Genomic DNA, 14,922 nt, shown 5'->3' with positions numbered 1-14,922 from the left:
TAGTGGTGATTATCATTCTTGGAAGTTAAGGACTAACTGGTTCTTCTACTTTCAGTCTCACTTAAAATGTGTTACAGTGTACTGTACACACACTATGTATTCTTAATAAATACAGTAACTATAAAATAGTCATGTTTATGCAAAATCTGTAAAAATCTTACTCTGAATTGCTTTTAAGTGCATGTTGGAAGCCTCTTGGAAAGTGGGTAGATACTTTCAGGGGCTCACATTAGGAGAATGAGCCTTGGAATCAGTTTCTTTTAGCCATTAAATAACAAACCAAAAATAAAATTGAAGGCTCTTTGAAAACATTCAATATAGTAACACCGAATTTATCTCAGCTAGCAGATAAACAGCTATATTTTCTGGGAAATAAAAACAAGTGGTAAAACTTACTGAAAAAAAAAAAAACTTATTCCACAGCAATTATTACCATACAAAAATATACCTTCTTAGAAAAGTGATACAGAGCAGAAGTAAGCTTCCTTCATACTATCACTTTTAACTGTAACCCATTATAATCACTATTATTTTAGTTTTCTTTTTACCCTTTGAGATTAATCCCATTGAGACTACTGTACTGTACCTGTTCCAAACTGTGCCCTGACCTCCCAGTCTATTCTTGTTTCTCATCTGCAAAGGACCAAGTAACAAAATCTAGCTTTGGCAACTGTATATGAAGTAAGAGTAAGGCTCTGAGTTGGGATAAAGTACTCGAATTCAGAGATAACTGTGTGACTGTAACTGTGTGACTGTTTTCTTCTCTAACTAATTTTTCATACAAAAATATTTTCTCCAACGTATAGGGACTAGATCGAGGGTTATTTTTCCTTCACATTTTCCATTTCTAACAAATGTGAAGGGAAAAATATCCATCCATTGAGTTTGCGAAGCTTTATGAACCAGAGGATACATGGCAGATTCCTAGCAGTGACCTTCTTGAATTCATTCTGACTTAATGCATGTACAAAACGCAATGCATGCCTCTAGAATATCCAAAGTTTCTTACAGGGAACAGATGACCTTCCAGTGAAATTCATACATAACCTGACCTTGAAGTGTATTCAGAGGATGCTATATTGCTTGTTGTTCAACAGAAATACAAATGCAATTTTTCTCCATTAAATTTATCTTAGTTGGTTTGTTTAAGATCTTCTAGGTATAAAGGGTACCAGTAAGACATGGAGAACAAAAATCCAGGCACTTTGCTATAGAAATGTAGGTTCTTTGGTCAGACAGACCTTTAAGCTAATTTTGGGAACTCAGAAATTAGTTTTGAGGCTTGAGCCCATAGAGATCCCCACACCCCACAGATCTTCTGCAGAACAGTGCTTTTTTCTTTAATAGTTATGCTAAAATATTTTGTAAAATATGCATCTCTGTGCTACGTTCAGGAAGGTGGCCATGAGGAAAATCACCCTCCGATTCTGGTCCTTTATGTCCTCGCCCCTTCCTCCTCCCAGAAAATGTTTAAAAAATGAATGCGTGTCGAATGTTCAGGGACTAAGGTCCCTCTGCTGAATCTCTCTCAATTCTAACCCTTTAAAAGTCATCTTTTGCTATGGAATTCCTCCACGAAACCACTGCCCTCCCTCCCTCTCCCCGCCTCTCTCTCCAGGTTGCAGCTGCAGCGCTGGATTCGCCGCCCGCCCACAGGCCACCTCTTCCTCCTGGCGCAGGCGGCGGGGAGGGCAGGTCACAGGGAGGCAGTGAGCACAGCTCTCCTAGGAGAAGGTCTCCAAGGAAAGGCGAGGCCTTATTTACTCCGAACACCCACAACTAGCAAAGTAAACAAAGCATCAAGGAAAGAACCGGCCTGCAGACCCTGCAGACCCCCACGAAGGGCAGGTCGGCAGCTGGGTAAAGACCCGGGGCGCAAGGCCAAAGCTGCACAACATCCTTTGCCCTCATCCCCGCAAGCACGGGGACAGGTCGCCATCCCGGCAGTACGGGAGTTAAGTACTCAGGTTTCAGGTCAGTCTGCCTTCACCAGCCACCGGATTCCTTCTCTCTTCCCCCGAGTTTCGTAGGCATAAGTCGTGGCTCCCACCAGCAGGTGCCAGGTGCCCGGTACCAGGGCTGATGTGGCCTCCGCCAACCCATCCAGGCCCGGAGGGCCAGGGTTTTAGCTGCAATTGCAACAAGTCTCTTGCACGATAGAGGACAGACTGGAGGTGAGCCCTGCCGCGCTGCGGACAAAAGTGGGGTTCCGCTGCAGCCCCTTCGCTCCCTCTTCTGCCCCCCTGACGAGGGTACGGCAGCCTCCGCAAGCCCAAGGGTTGTTACAGAGCCCAAGGGTCGAGGGACGATGCTCAAGGATAAAAGCCCCGGAAGCTAGATATCTTTTTGGTCCTTCCCCCCCTTGAGACACAAGAACTCCCCTGCACGTCCTACCCGCTCTGCCTAGAAGTCGGGCTTCTGGGTCCTGAGCTGAAACTTACCCGGAGAGAGAAGACTCCTGAAACGCAGGACGAGTCGCGCGCGAAGAAGACAATGTCAGCTGCCCGCGTCTCCTCGGGCGCCTGATCTGCAAGGAGGCAGGAGGAGGCGGGGCCCAGCCCCTCTGCAGCCTCTTAGCTTTCTCTATTGTGATTGGAAACCCGAGCACCGCCTACCCCTCCCCTCGGCTCGCTCAATCCCCTTCAAGGACAAGGGCTCAGGCATGCACGCGCCCTTCCTCCCCAAATGAGGAGGTGACCTTCTGGCTGCAGAGGCGGCCTCTGCGCACTGCCAGCCTCACAGCTGATGGACTCTTCAACACCCGGACTGAGTTAGGGCTCAAACCAGGTCATCTTCCACTCTTGCGAACTTTCACACTATGTGCAGAAAGGTTTAGTCCAAATAGAAATACAACTTGATTCTGCATCCCAGGTCACATTTAAGAGGATGACTGCTCCTAGCTAAGATTTGGTGATGTGCTTCCCTGGACCAGTCCTGGCGCTTCTGCATATTTTAAAAAATATTTCTGAATTTGTAGCAACTCCATTATGAAGTTTGCTTGATGAAACGACTGTTTTTTTACACTTGAATTGAGCAAATAAGCATAGATTGTCTGTTAGTTGTCCAATAAGACCCGTGAGTCCTGCTGCCTGATCTCTGAATTTCCTTCCAAGTCTCCATCACCTCCAGCCTTGACCTTCTAGGGGCCAGTAGGTAAGACATTGTTTCTGTTAGTGTCTGAGGAAGTGCAAAGCAGCATGGTGTGGTTTATGTGTCTTCACCCACCCCACTTCCTGGTACTTCCACAGTATTGGTGAATGAATGAATGATTATAAACAGTTAAGGTATTCTGAAGATTCAGCTATAGTTATTTTTGTTTTTATTTAAAATGCTTTCAAGTATAGCACTCTCATTAACTCTTTGTATGAGAAAGAGAATTCTGTTTGTTTTTCATACATAACTGTTAATCCTATAATTCCAGCTCAATACCTCCTCTAATTTCCTTTCAGTGCCAAGCATTGAAAGCACAAAGATTGTTACAGGGCAGGGAGAGGGGCAGCCCAGGGGACCACCCTGTTACAAGATGGCTGTAATACTGTGTCACCCAAAATGCTCCTGTTACAGGACAGGGAGAGGAGCAGCCCAAACCCCGCAAACCTGCCTATTCTAAATGGGTTCTGCCATCCACCACATCAACACAAAACATATGAGACTTTAATGGGAAGGAACTTTAATAAAACTAGGAAACAATACAGGTAAGGCAAAGAGTCTAGTTTCTAAATGAAGCACCCAAAGTTACCCGTCCCCTCGTGGGTAAAAGTCCATCCATATGGGATCGGCCCAGAGCAAGGCCCCAAAGCCTGCCACAAGTCTAAAGCATCTTCCAGTGGGGACCCACAGAAAAGGGTCAGAAACAACCAGACAAGCCCAGAAGGAAAAGAGCAAAATCAACATCAAGATAAAAGCTGCCATTGTCACCTCCCCACGGGTCTCACCCACATCTGTGTCACCCAGTCCACGACCAAAAGACAACCACAGTTTCTTCATGTGCCTCTAGGCTCCATGTGCCTCCTTTAGGTCTCCTTCTGGCTCCCTCCTGCTTCCTTCCTTCCTCAGTCTCCTCTGCAGCCTTTTCTCTCCCTGCTCAGCTCCATCCTCCATTTGGGTGGGGCAGGGAACCTGGAATCTCCCCCTTTCCTGGGACCACCCTGTTACACTCCCAGTTCAAAGGAGATAGACAAGTAAGCAAACTTTTTCAATTACAACACAATGTGATAAATGATAAGATTTGGTTAAGTACAATAAAAATTAAAAGGGTAGAGCCACAAAAAGGGGGAAACTATGTGTCTAGAAGAAACGAAAGCCTCCAGGATTACAGTGTCAAGTTAGTGGGTACTTTGAATGACTCTGAAGATATAGTCCAGTTGAAAATTGCAAAATGATGGTCAGGAGAGAAAACTTGGCAGATAACCCCAAAAGTATTACAGTCACTTTGAATCCAGGTTGGAAGCAAAATCAGCAAGAAATCTGGAAACTCTAAGATCTTTCACCTTCTTTCCAAAATACCCAATCTCCATGTGTAGATGAACTGGTAAAGAAAATGATATATGTATGCACACATATAAGTATATACACACGTGTGTTTACAAGAATTATTCAGTCATGAGAAACAAAGAAATTTTGCCATTTTCAGCAACATGGTTGGACTTGAGGGCATCATGGAAAGTGAATGTAGTCAGACAAGTAATAGAAGAGGGGTAGGGAATGGGTGATGAGAGCCAAATGTAGAAACTTCCAGTTATAATATAGTTATGTCCTAGGGATGTTGTATACAGGGTGCTGACTAGTTAGCAATACTATATTGTTTTTTGAAAGTTGCTCAGCAAGGAGATCTTACAAGTTCTCAATGTTAAAAAAAATATTTGCAACTATGTGTGGTGATGGATGTTAATTGAATTTATTCTGATGATCATGTCCCAACATCAGGCCATGCTTTTGTCTATAATGAGGGGCACAAGAGATGGGAGTATCTTTCACTATCCAGAACAAGCCCTTTCCTTAACACCTAAGTTAATGCTAATAAGGTGACTTTGGGTGGGGGTGGGGAGTCCCTGCAAAACCTCAGAGAGGGCTTGGTACTGGAAAGATTTAGAGATTAGAGAGTTGGTACTTTTGTAACAGGGTGGTCCCCAGGAAAGGGGGAGGTTCCCTGCCCCACCCAAGGGAGGGTGGAGCTGAGCAGGGAGAGGAGAAGCTGCAGAAGAGACTGAGGAAGGAAGCAAGATGGAGCCAGGAGACCTGGAAGAGGCTCATGGAGCCTAGAGACACGTGAAGAAACTGCGCTTGTCTTTTGGTCGTGGACTGGGTGACACAGATGTGGGTGAGACCTGTGGGGAGGTGACAATGGCAGCTTTTATCTTGATGTTGATTTTGCTCTTTTCCTTCCGGGCTTGTCTGGTTGTTTCTGACTCTTTTCTGTGGGTCCCCACTGGAAGATGATTTAGACTTGTGGCAGGCTTTGGGGCTTTGCTCTGGGCCAATCCCATTTGGATGGACTTTTACCCACGAGGGGAAGGGTAACTTTGGGTGCTTCATTTAGAAACTAGACTCTTTGCCTTACCTGTATTGTTTCCTAGTTTTATTAAAGTTCCTTCCCATTAAAGTCTCATATGTTTTGTGTTGATGCGGCGGATGGCAGAACCCATTTAGAATAGGCAGGTTTGCGGGGTTTGGGCTGCCCCTCTCCCTGTCCTATAACACTTTTAGCTCTTCCACTGACCTCTGGGAAGGGGAAGTGGGAGACTGAAGATTAAAACTCTGAAAACTATATGATTTGAATTTCTGATTTAGTGAACAATCCAAGAGATGGATGCACACCAACTTCATGGGGACAAATGCTTCTGTGCGCAAGACCCTTTTCTTTTTAAGATTTAAAAAAAATTATTTATGCATACAAGAGCTGGGGTGTAGGCCAGAGGTGTGGGGCGGGGAGGTTGTTAGAATTCACCAGAGACAGTGGGGAGCAGAACAGGCAGGCTCACTGAAATACACCGCTGAGGGGAGCAAGTGGGCCAGACAGGAAAGGTCTGCTGTGCCATGTGGTTAGCTACCTGGCCAGGAACTGAACTTGTGCTGCAGTGGCTGCCAATAGCTTCATAGCGTGAGACTTAACCCCTTGTGCCACCAGGGAGGCCCCTCAAGACCCTTTCCTAAGCACCTGGTCATCTGATTGTTCATCTGTATCCTTTGTTCATCTCCTTTGCAATTCACCAATGAAAATTTAAGCATTTCTTCTGAGTTCTAGAGTGAGCCACTCTAGAAAATCCAACTGGAGGAGGGGTTCATGGGGACCTTTAATTAATACCTCATGGGTCAAAAGCACAGATTGGTGTGTGAAGTGGGTGTCATCTTGAGATGGAGCCCTTATTGAGTTAAATTAGAATGGGAAAATTGCTTCTTGCTATTGGAAGCCACAGCAGAGGCAGTGAATTTAAAACAGTTCATTTGGAGATAAAGCTAAATCATTCACAGAAATTTTCTTATAAAATTGAATGCAAATGTCAAAAATCGAGAAAGATTATTTGTTTCAGTACTATATGAGACATGTGTTAGGCAGTGTTTGAAGGATTAAGATGGACAAGATGCCTGCTAGTGGGGGTTTATATTCTGACATAGTGTCAGAGGCAATTAACAAGTTAATAAAAATGGTAGAATAAAGTATGACATAATAATCCTACAAAAGCTGTGGAACCTTCGTGAACAATATTCTGGTGCTATGATAAAGCCTTCTGTGGAGGGTAGAGTATGCTTTATTTTAAATGGCAATAAATTGCTGTTTTTTTTTTTTTTAACATCAATGTCTTCAAAAAAAATTATCCCCTATCCCCACATTATACACTGTTTTAAAACCATATTCATAGAACTTTAGAACAGAATAGGAGCTTGGTCATAATCTAATTCTGTTGAATACCCAGAGACAGAGTGACCAGCCTCAAGTTACTCTGTGAGTTAAGAATAGAACCAGAAATAGTTTTGATCTTGCCGCTATATGTGTGCCTGCCTGTGAGAATTCTCTTTCAGTTCCTTTTGTTTCTATTCTTCTAAAATTATGAAACCAGATTAGCTAATCTAATTAAAACTGTTAATAACTTGGTTGTTTTTACTCACATTTATTCATATTTTGTAAAAGGAGAAATAATTATACTTCAATTGTCTAGTCATTTATTGGAGAGTTATCAGCATGGAGTACTTTTTCTGTGTACAATTAGCTGCTCTTTTAAAAAGGGAAGTAATGATATTCAGAGTTATCCTGGTAGTTTTATTTATTTATTTTTAAAAGATTTATTTATTTATACAAGAACTGGGGTATGGGCCAGAAGGCCAGAGGCACGGGAGGGTGAGAGGATTCACCAGAGACAGAGCAGGGAGCAGAATAGGCAGAAGTGTTACAGGGCAGCCCCGATACAAAACGGGGTGCCTGACTGTGGGTCCTCACCCGCGTGCTTAAAAGGACTTATCAATGCTCTACTGCAGGCACACACGAAAGGTTAATAAAAGGTTTCTTTACAACGGAAGGGGAAATGAGGAAATGTACAGCTCAGGGAGAAAAGTGGGAGACAAAGTTTTTAAATGCGTCCTACCCGATCTGCCGATCAGGAATCCCAAATGGCACTCTGAGAGCTGGCTGCGAGCCAGGAGCCGTGAAGCCAGGAGGTGAGCGACAGAGTGAGAGACCCCCAAGGCCCACGTGTCTGGTTTTCATACCCAACCTGGCTGCTTAACTCCACCCTCAGGTCCCAGCCACCTTCTCTTTGGTGGTGATAGGATTTGTCTTTCCCAATGTCCTGATGGCTTTGGTCTGGAGTGGGGGTGGGGTCCACAAAGCCAGTATGGGATTAGCACAGGTCATCCTTTCCCCCTAACAGTCCCAGCAACCCTTCCTGTGGTGATGATGGAATTTGTAATTCTCAGTGTCTTTATGGCTTTGGTCTGGAGTGGGGGTGGAGTCCACAAAACCTGTATGGAGTATTGCTCAGGACATCCTTTCCCCCCTAACAAAAGGAACTTTAATACAATTAGTGTGCAATATAGAAAAGACAAAGAAGATAGTTTCCAAATCAAGCACCCAGGTTACCTATCCCCTCATGGGTAAAAGTCCAGCCAAACAGAATTGGCCCAAAGCAAGGCCCAAAGCCCTGCCACAAGTCTAAAGCACCTCTGGCAGGGACCCATACAAAAGGGTCAGAAACAGGCAAGTCTGGGAGGAAACAAGCAAATCAAAGTCAAGATCAAAGATGCCATTATTGGGCCTCCCTGGTGGTGCAAGTGTTAAGTACTGCACTATAAAGCATTCCACAGCCTCTGTAGCATGGGTTTGATCCCCGGCTGGCCAGGCAGCTACACACATGGCACTGCAGACCTCTCCTGTCTGGCCCGCTGCTCCCCTCAGCAGTGTATCTCAGTCAGTCTGCCTGTTCTGTTCCCCGCTTTGTCTCTGGTGAATCTGTTATAGGGCAGCCCCAATACAAAACGGGGTGCCTGACTGTGGGTCCTCACCCGCGTGCTTAAAAGGACTTATCAATGCTCTACTGCAGGCACACGCGAAAGGTTAATAAAAGGTTTATTTACAAGGGAGGGGAAATGAGGAAATGTACAGCTCAGGGAGAAAAGTGGGAGGGAGAGAGAGAGAGAGAGAGAGAGAGAGAGAGAGACCCCAAGGCCCACGTGTTTGGTTTTCATACCCAACCTGGCTGCTTAACTCCACCCTCAGGTCCCAGCCACCTTCCCTTTGCTGTTGACAGGATTTGTCTTTCCCAATGTCCTGATGGCTTTGGTCTGGAGTGGGGTGGGGTCCATAAAGCCTGTATGGGATTAGCTCAGAACATCCTTTCCCCCTAACAAATCCTCTCACACACACACCCCCCCCCCCACATCTCTGGCCTGTACCCCAGCTCTTATATGCATAAACGAATAAATCCTAAAAAAAAAAAAAAAAAAAGCTGCCATTGTTAACCTCCCCATGGATCTCTCCCCTGCTGCACCTCCCCCTGCAGTGACCTTTAGGGCTAACCGTCCCTAGGTCCGGCTGGGCAACCAGCGCGCAGGGGGAGAACAGCAAAACCCTACATACCTGCTGCACCTCCCCCGCAGTGATCTTTAGGAATGGCTTTCGCCACGGTCCCTAGGTCCGGCTGGGCAACCAGCGCACGGGGGTGGGGGGTGGGGGGGGTGGGGGGGGGAGAACAGCATAACACCCTGAAGCAGAGGAAGTTCAGTGGAAGTTCCCTGAAAAGGCAGAAGCTTATCAAAAGATAATGACCACCAAGAACCACTACAAGAATGCTAAAAATCCTATCCTGTCTTCCTAGAACTACAAACTTTAATCCCTTATTTGTCTTTCTAAACTTCCTCCTTTCTTCTATAATGGTCATTGTTTGTTATGTAGATCACCTCCCTGATGGTGATAGACTGAGCCCATGAGCAAGATAATTTCTTTGATATTCATTCCTGTGCTTTTGGAAAACATATATATATTGGTCACAAACTCAAAGAAAATTACACTCAGATTTTCACTCTTGAAGTGTGTCTGTTTGTCATTTCTTTCACCGACGCCCTGACCACCCTGCACGCTTCTCTCACCCTGAGGTGGCCTCATCGTCTACTGCTGTGCTGGTCCGTGGCACTCCCCCACATGTTTGAACGAGTCCAGGACCAAGAAGCCAGTGCAGTTTCTTCACATGTCTCTCTGTTCCATGTGCCTTCTCCAGGTCTCCTTGCTCTCCATCCTGTTTCCTTCCTTCCCCAGTCTCCTCTCCAGCTTCTTCTCCTTTACTCAGCTCCACCCTCCTTTGGGTGGGGCAGGGAACCTGGAATCCCCCCCTATTCCTGGGGACCAGCTTGTTACACAGGTACCTACTGTGTTGGAAGAAATGTTGACAGGGGTTCTAGGAGATAAGTCCAGGGGCCGGTTTGGAACAGTGTGCTCAGAGATGGCTGTGTAGATTGGGCAAGTGCAGATGGAGGTGATGGCTGGTTGGGGGTTCAGGCTGACTGGCTGATGCTGGTGAAGTGGGCCGTGGAAGTATTAGGGGAACAGTGAAGAAAAACCTCCAAGCCAGTGGGTGACACTCATAGCTGACTTGATGGACAAAGGTGTTCTCCCAATTGCACCACATGACTTCCTGAGTAGGGGTTGCTGGGAACTAGGGGAAAAGGGGAGCTGCCATGTGGACATTAAGAATATGGGCCACTTGTGGGGTGCTCCCCTGTCCAGCTGGCTTCCACTTGTACCCCTGCTTCTGTTTGGTGGGTAGATAGCCTCTAGAATCTCCAACTCCCACCTCTGCTAAGGGTAGGACCCACTGCATCTGGCCTCTTGCCTGCCTACAACTTTTCTTTCTCTTTCTCTCTTAGCTCTCCCTTGTCTCCCCATGTAAAGTCTTTTATTGTTTTCTTTGTGTGACCTACTCCCCAACCGGGTTTGTCCCATTTCAGAAGTAGTGTTGTTGACAACACATTGCTAGGGTTAAGCCAAAGGGTGTGCATGGATTTTTACATCTTTTATCCTTGGAGGCTTGGAGTCAGTATATATGACTCGACTAGACATTTCCCCCTCATGGAAACTTGCTTTGTATCCCCCTCCTAGTGGGGAAGATTCAAGTCTTGAAGGGCACCACAGGTGAACCCTGCTTTGATAAGACTTCAGTGCTCTTAGGCTGAGAAGAATTTATTCACACAGAGTGAGTGATACACCAGATTAGAGCTCACAGTTTTTGCCTGAAGGTGAATTTGCAAGAAAGTTATCTCTGGCTAAGCCAATCTGAAAGCAGCACTTTCCTACCACATTCAGTGTGGTGTGATTGAGGTTGCCCTGGGCATTGCTTCTGGGAATCCAGGACCATCCAGGTGTCCTCTGGGCATTTCATTGTAGGAAGTCCTCTGATAACCATCTGGGCTTTCCATTCCTAGAACTTTGCTCCCTTACTTTCTGGTAGCACAGGTTATTCTTCTATACTTTAAATACTTTTCTTGTTTTAAAGACCCTGAAAAAAGATGAGTTCTTCTTCTGTGCTCTTGCCTGGCACATTTCAAAATATTAATTTTTTTAAATAATAAATTTTATTTTTATATTCCCCATAAAATTGCAACCCCCCCATTCTGACCCCAATCCCTCCCCTCCCGCCCCCCACTCCCCAAAAACTGTCTCTGGTTCATAGTTTTTTGTTGATTTTGATTTTCACTTTCTTATAGTTATTCATTTTCCTGGTCCCTTATTTAAGTTCTCTAGATTCCTGCTATGAGTGAGACCATCCGGTATTTTTCTTTTTCTTTCTGGCTTATTTCGCTAAGCATGATCCCTTCCAGCGCCATCCATGTTGCTGCAAATTGCATGTGTTTATCTTTTTTGAATGCTGAGTAATATTCCATGGTATATATGTACCACATCTTCTTGATCCAGTCATCTATTTTTGGGCATTTGGGTTGTTTCCAAAGCTTAGCTATTGTAAATAGTGCTGCTATAAACATAGGGGTGCAGGTGCTCTTTGGAATTGATGTTTCTGTGTCCTTTGGGTAAATACCTAGGAGTGGAATTGCTGGATCATATGGAAGCTCTATGTTTAGTAGGTCCAGAAATCTCCACACAGCTCTCCATAGTGGCTGGACCAGTTTGCACTCCCACCAACAACAGTACAGGAGAGTTCCTTTTTCTCCACATCCTCGCCAACATTTGTTGTTGCTATTTTTTTAATATGTGCCATTCTCACTGGTGTAAGATGGTATCTCATGGTAGTTTTGATTTGCATTTCCTGATTACAAGTGATGTTGAACATTTTTTCATATGCCTGTTGGCCATTTGCATTTCCTCTTCAGAGAAGTTTCTTTTTAGCTCTTCTGCCCATTTTTTGACTGGATTATTTTCTTTGTTGTTGTTGAGTCTCATCAGCTCTTTGCAGATTTTTGTGATCAGTCCTTTATCATTAGTGTTGGGTGCAAAAATGTTCTCCCAGTTGGTGGGGTTTCTCTTTGTTTTTGTTATTGTCTCTTTTGCTGTGCAGAAGCTCTTTAATTTGATGTAGTCCCAGCTGTTTATCTTTGCCTTCACTCTCACTGCTTTGGGTGATGTGTCTGTAAAGATGTCTTTGATGTGCATATCACGTAGTGTTTCGCCTATATTTCCTTCTATGTATTTTATGGTTTCAGGTCTTATGTCTAGTTCTTTAATCCATTTTGAGTTGATTTTTGTGTATGGTGTGAGGTAGTGGTCAAGCTTCATTCTTTTGCATGTAGCGACCCAGTTTTCCCAGCACCATTTATTGAACAAACTTTCTTTGCTCCAATGCATAGTCTTTGCTCCATTGTCAAAGATTAGTTGACCATAAATCTGTGGGTTTATTTCTGGATTTTCTATTCGATTCCATTGGTCTGTATGTCTGTTCTTGTTCCAATTCCATGCAGTTTTGATGATTATGGCTTTGTAGTAGAGTTTGAAGTCTGGGAGTGTGATGCCTCCATTCCCTTCTTTTTTTTTCAGGAGAGCTTTGGCTATTCGGGGTTTTTTGTGATTCCATGAATTTCATCAATAATTGTTCTATTTCTTTGAAGAATGTCATTGAAATTTTTATTGGAATAGCATTGAATCTGTATATTGCTTTTGGTAGGATGGCCATTTTAGTAATGTTTATTCTTCCAATCCATGAGCAGGGGATGTCTTTCCATTTCTTTGTGTCTTCTTCTATTTCTTTTTAACAGTGTTTTATAGTTTTTTTTGTATAGGTCCTTTACCTCTTTTGTTAGATTTATTCCCAAATATCAAAATATTAATTTTTTACGTTCAGCAGATAGAATGTAAGGAATCAACTGGATTAAAATGCTTATAAGATGAATAGCTTCTTTTCTCGTAAGCCTAGTTGGGAGCCTCAGGGCCACGTTTTTTAATTTCTCCAAAATATACTCACTTTTATTTATTTATATATTTATATATTTATTACATTATCTTTTATTTTTGTACAATGTACAATTTCCCCATGAAATCCCCACCACCAATTCACCCGTGCACCTTCACCATACCCCCTGTGCTCTTCTCACGTTGTCCTGATTCTTCTCCCTCCTCCCCCCTACAGAATGTCTGTAGTCTATGGTTGCCTGTTGATTTTGATCAGGGCCACTTTTTTTTTTTTAAGATTGATTTATTTATTTATACAGCACTGGGTACAGTCAGAAGCATGGGAGGGTGAGAGGATTCACCAGAGACAGAGCGGGGAACAGAACAGGCAGACTGACGAAATACAGTGCTGAGGGGAGCAGCGGGCGGCAGGAGAGGTCTGTCGCATCATGTGGGACCCTCACCGGTGGCTGGGGATGGAACCTGTGCTGCAGAGGCTGCCGGCAGCTTCGCAGCCCAGCGCTCAACCGTTGCACCACCAGGGGAGGCAGGGCCACTCTTTAATCTTCCTAATGGATTGAATTGTAATCCTGAAGTGTAAGTGCCTTCCTTTCTTTCCTTATACTCACTTAAAATATGGGTGAATCTGAAGTTCTTTAGAGATATCAATTTGCATGGTGGAAAGTGTTATTTTTAAGGGTCCCTGGAACCTGGTCCTTATTTGTTACCTTACCTTCCTGTTATTGGGTCAATGTGGCAAAATCCCAGCCAGCCAATACCCTGCCTCCCTCTGGACAGTAAGAAGATGAAGCACCTGCTCTGGTGATCATCCCCATAAAACCAGGACCCCGTCACCATCACCTCCTCTGTGCTCAGGCTGAGGGTGTAGCTGGAGCACCTGTTGCCCCTATCCTATTGTGTGATCCACCATAAACATTCCTTGCTTGAATCCTCAACCGGGTCTTTTTCTAAATTCCTTTCGTAATATGGAAAATGGGCAATGCATCATTATCATTAAAGCCAGACTAGAACTTTCAAAGGTCAGTAGCATTATTGATAACAGGCAAAATGAGGGTGTCCAGGTACCCCAATTGTTAAGGGGAAAACCCCATGTTGGTTGCATAAAGTGTTTATACCTACCATAGTACATGAAAGCCCAATAAACTGTAGTGTACACTAAGATTTTTTATATTTAAATATTTTATTTTATATAATTCTTACACCTTTTTTCATCTTTGCACAATGTATGCATTTTCATTTTGGTTATATTCCCCATAAAATTGCACGCCCCCCTTATTTTGACTCTAGTCCTTCCTTTCCCCCTCCCCCCCATAGTGTGTATCTGGTTTATATTTGCTTGTTGATTTTGATTTTTACTTTGTATTGTGCGCTAAGATTTTTAACAAGAGGTTCAAAGGGACGGGAGAGGGGAAAGAGGAGTAGGGGAGAAGAGGATTTCGAAGTAGAGACTCCTGAAGTCCACGATCTCCTCATGGGCAACTGTTCAGTCCCACAGGCAGGGCCCAAGGCAGACCAGCCAAGGCCCAAGAGCAGAACCACCAGGAGAAAGAATTTAGGGCAAACTCCAGGCAGGAAACACAAACAAGAGGTTGCAAGGGCATAAGGACAGGAAGAAAGAATGTGACTGCCCAAGGTGAATCCACCAGGAGGCCCAGGTATTAGTTGCCATAGTCTCTAAAGAGAGCAGGATCCTGTTCCTGCCAGAGCACTAAAGCCAGAAAAAGAGCCACAAGAGGATCCAGCTGCAGAGGCCTTGGTGGGAACTAAGCAGAAGCAGGAGCTTTCTCTGTTCTTTCAAAGTCTACCCTGAGGCTCTGCTCCACCCCCTGATCCTCTTTAAAAAGTGAGGGGGTGGAGCTGAATGACTCAGGGCTCTCAGAATTATCACTAGGATTTGTAACTGGTGTTAAGTAACAGAAATCCGATCTAGTTCATTTTTTAAAGATGTCATGGGCTTTATGAAATAATTCAAGAATCAGGCAGCACCCCATCTAGCAAGTAGAAGGACACTTCAAAAAATTATACAAAGTGGAAGGTTTTACAGGCAGAAAGGAGGTGGAACAAGGCCATTAGCAAAA

This window comes from Talpa occidentalis, unplaced genomic scaffold (genome assembly GCF_014898055.3).
Source record: "Talpa occidentalis isolate TD23 unplaced genomic scaffold, MPIMG_talOcc4v2.1 talOcc4.16, whole genome shotgun sequence".
In the NCBI taxonomy this organism is placed as follows: Eukaryota; Metazoa; Chordata; class Mammalia; order Eulipotyphla; family Talpidae; genus Talpa; species Talpa occidentalis.
The sequence above is the reverse complement of the archived record's forward strand: the minus strand, read 5'-3'. Positions refer to the sequence as shown.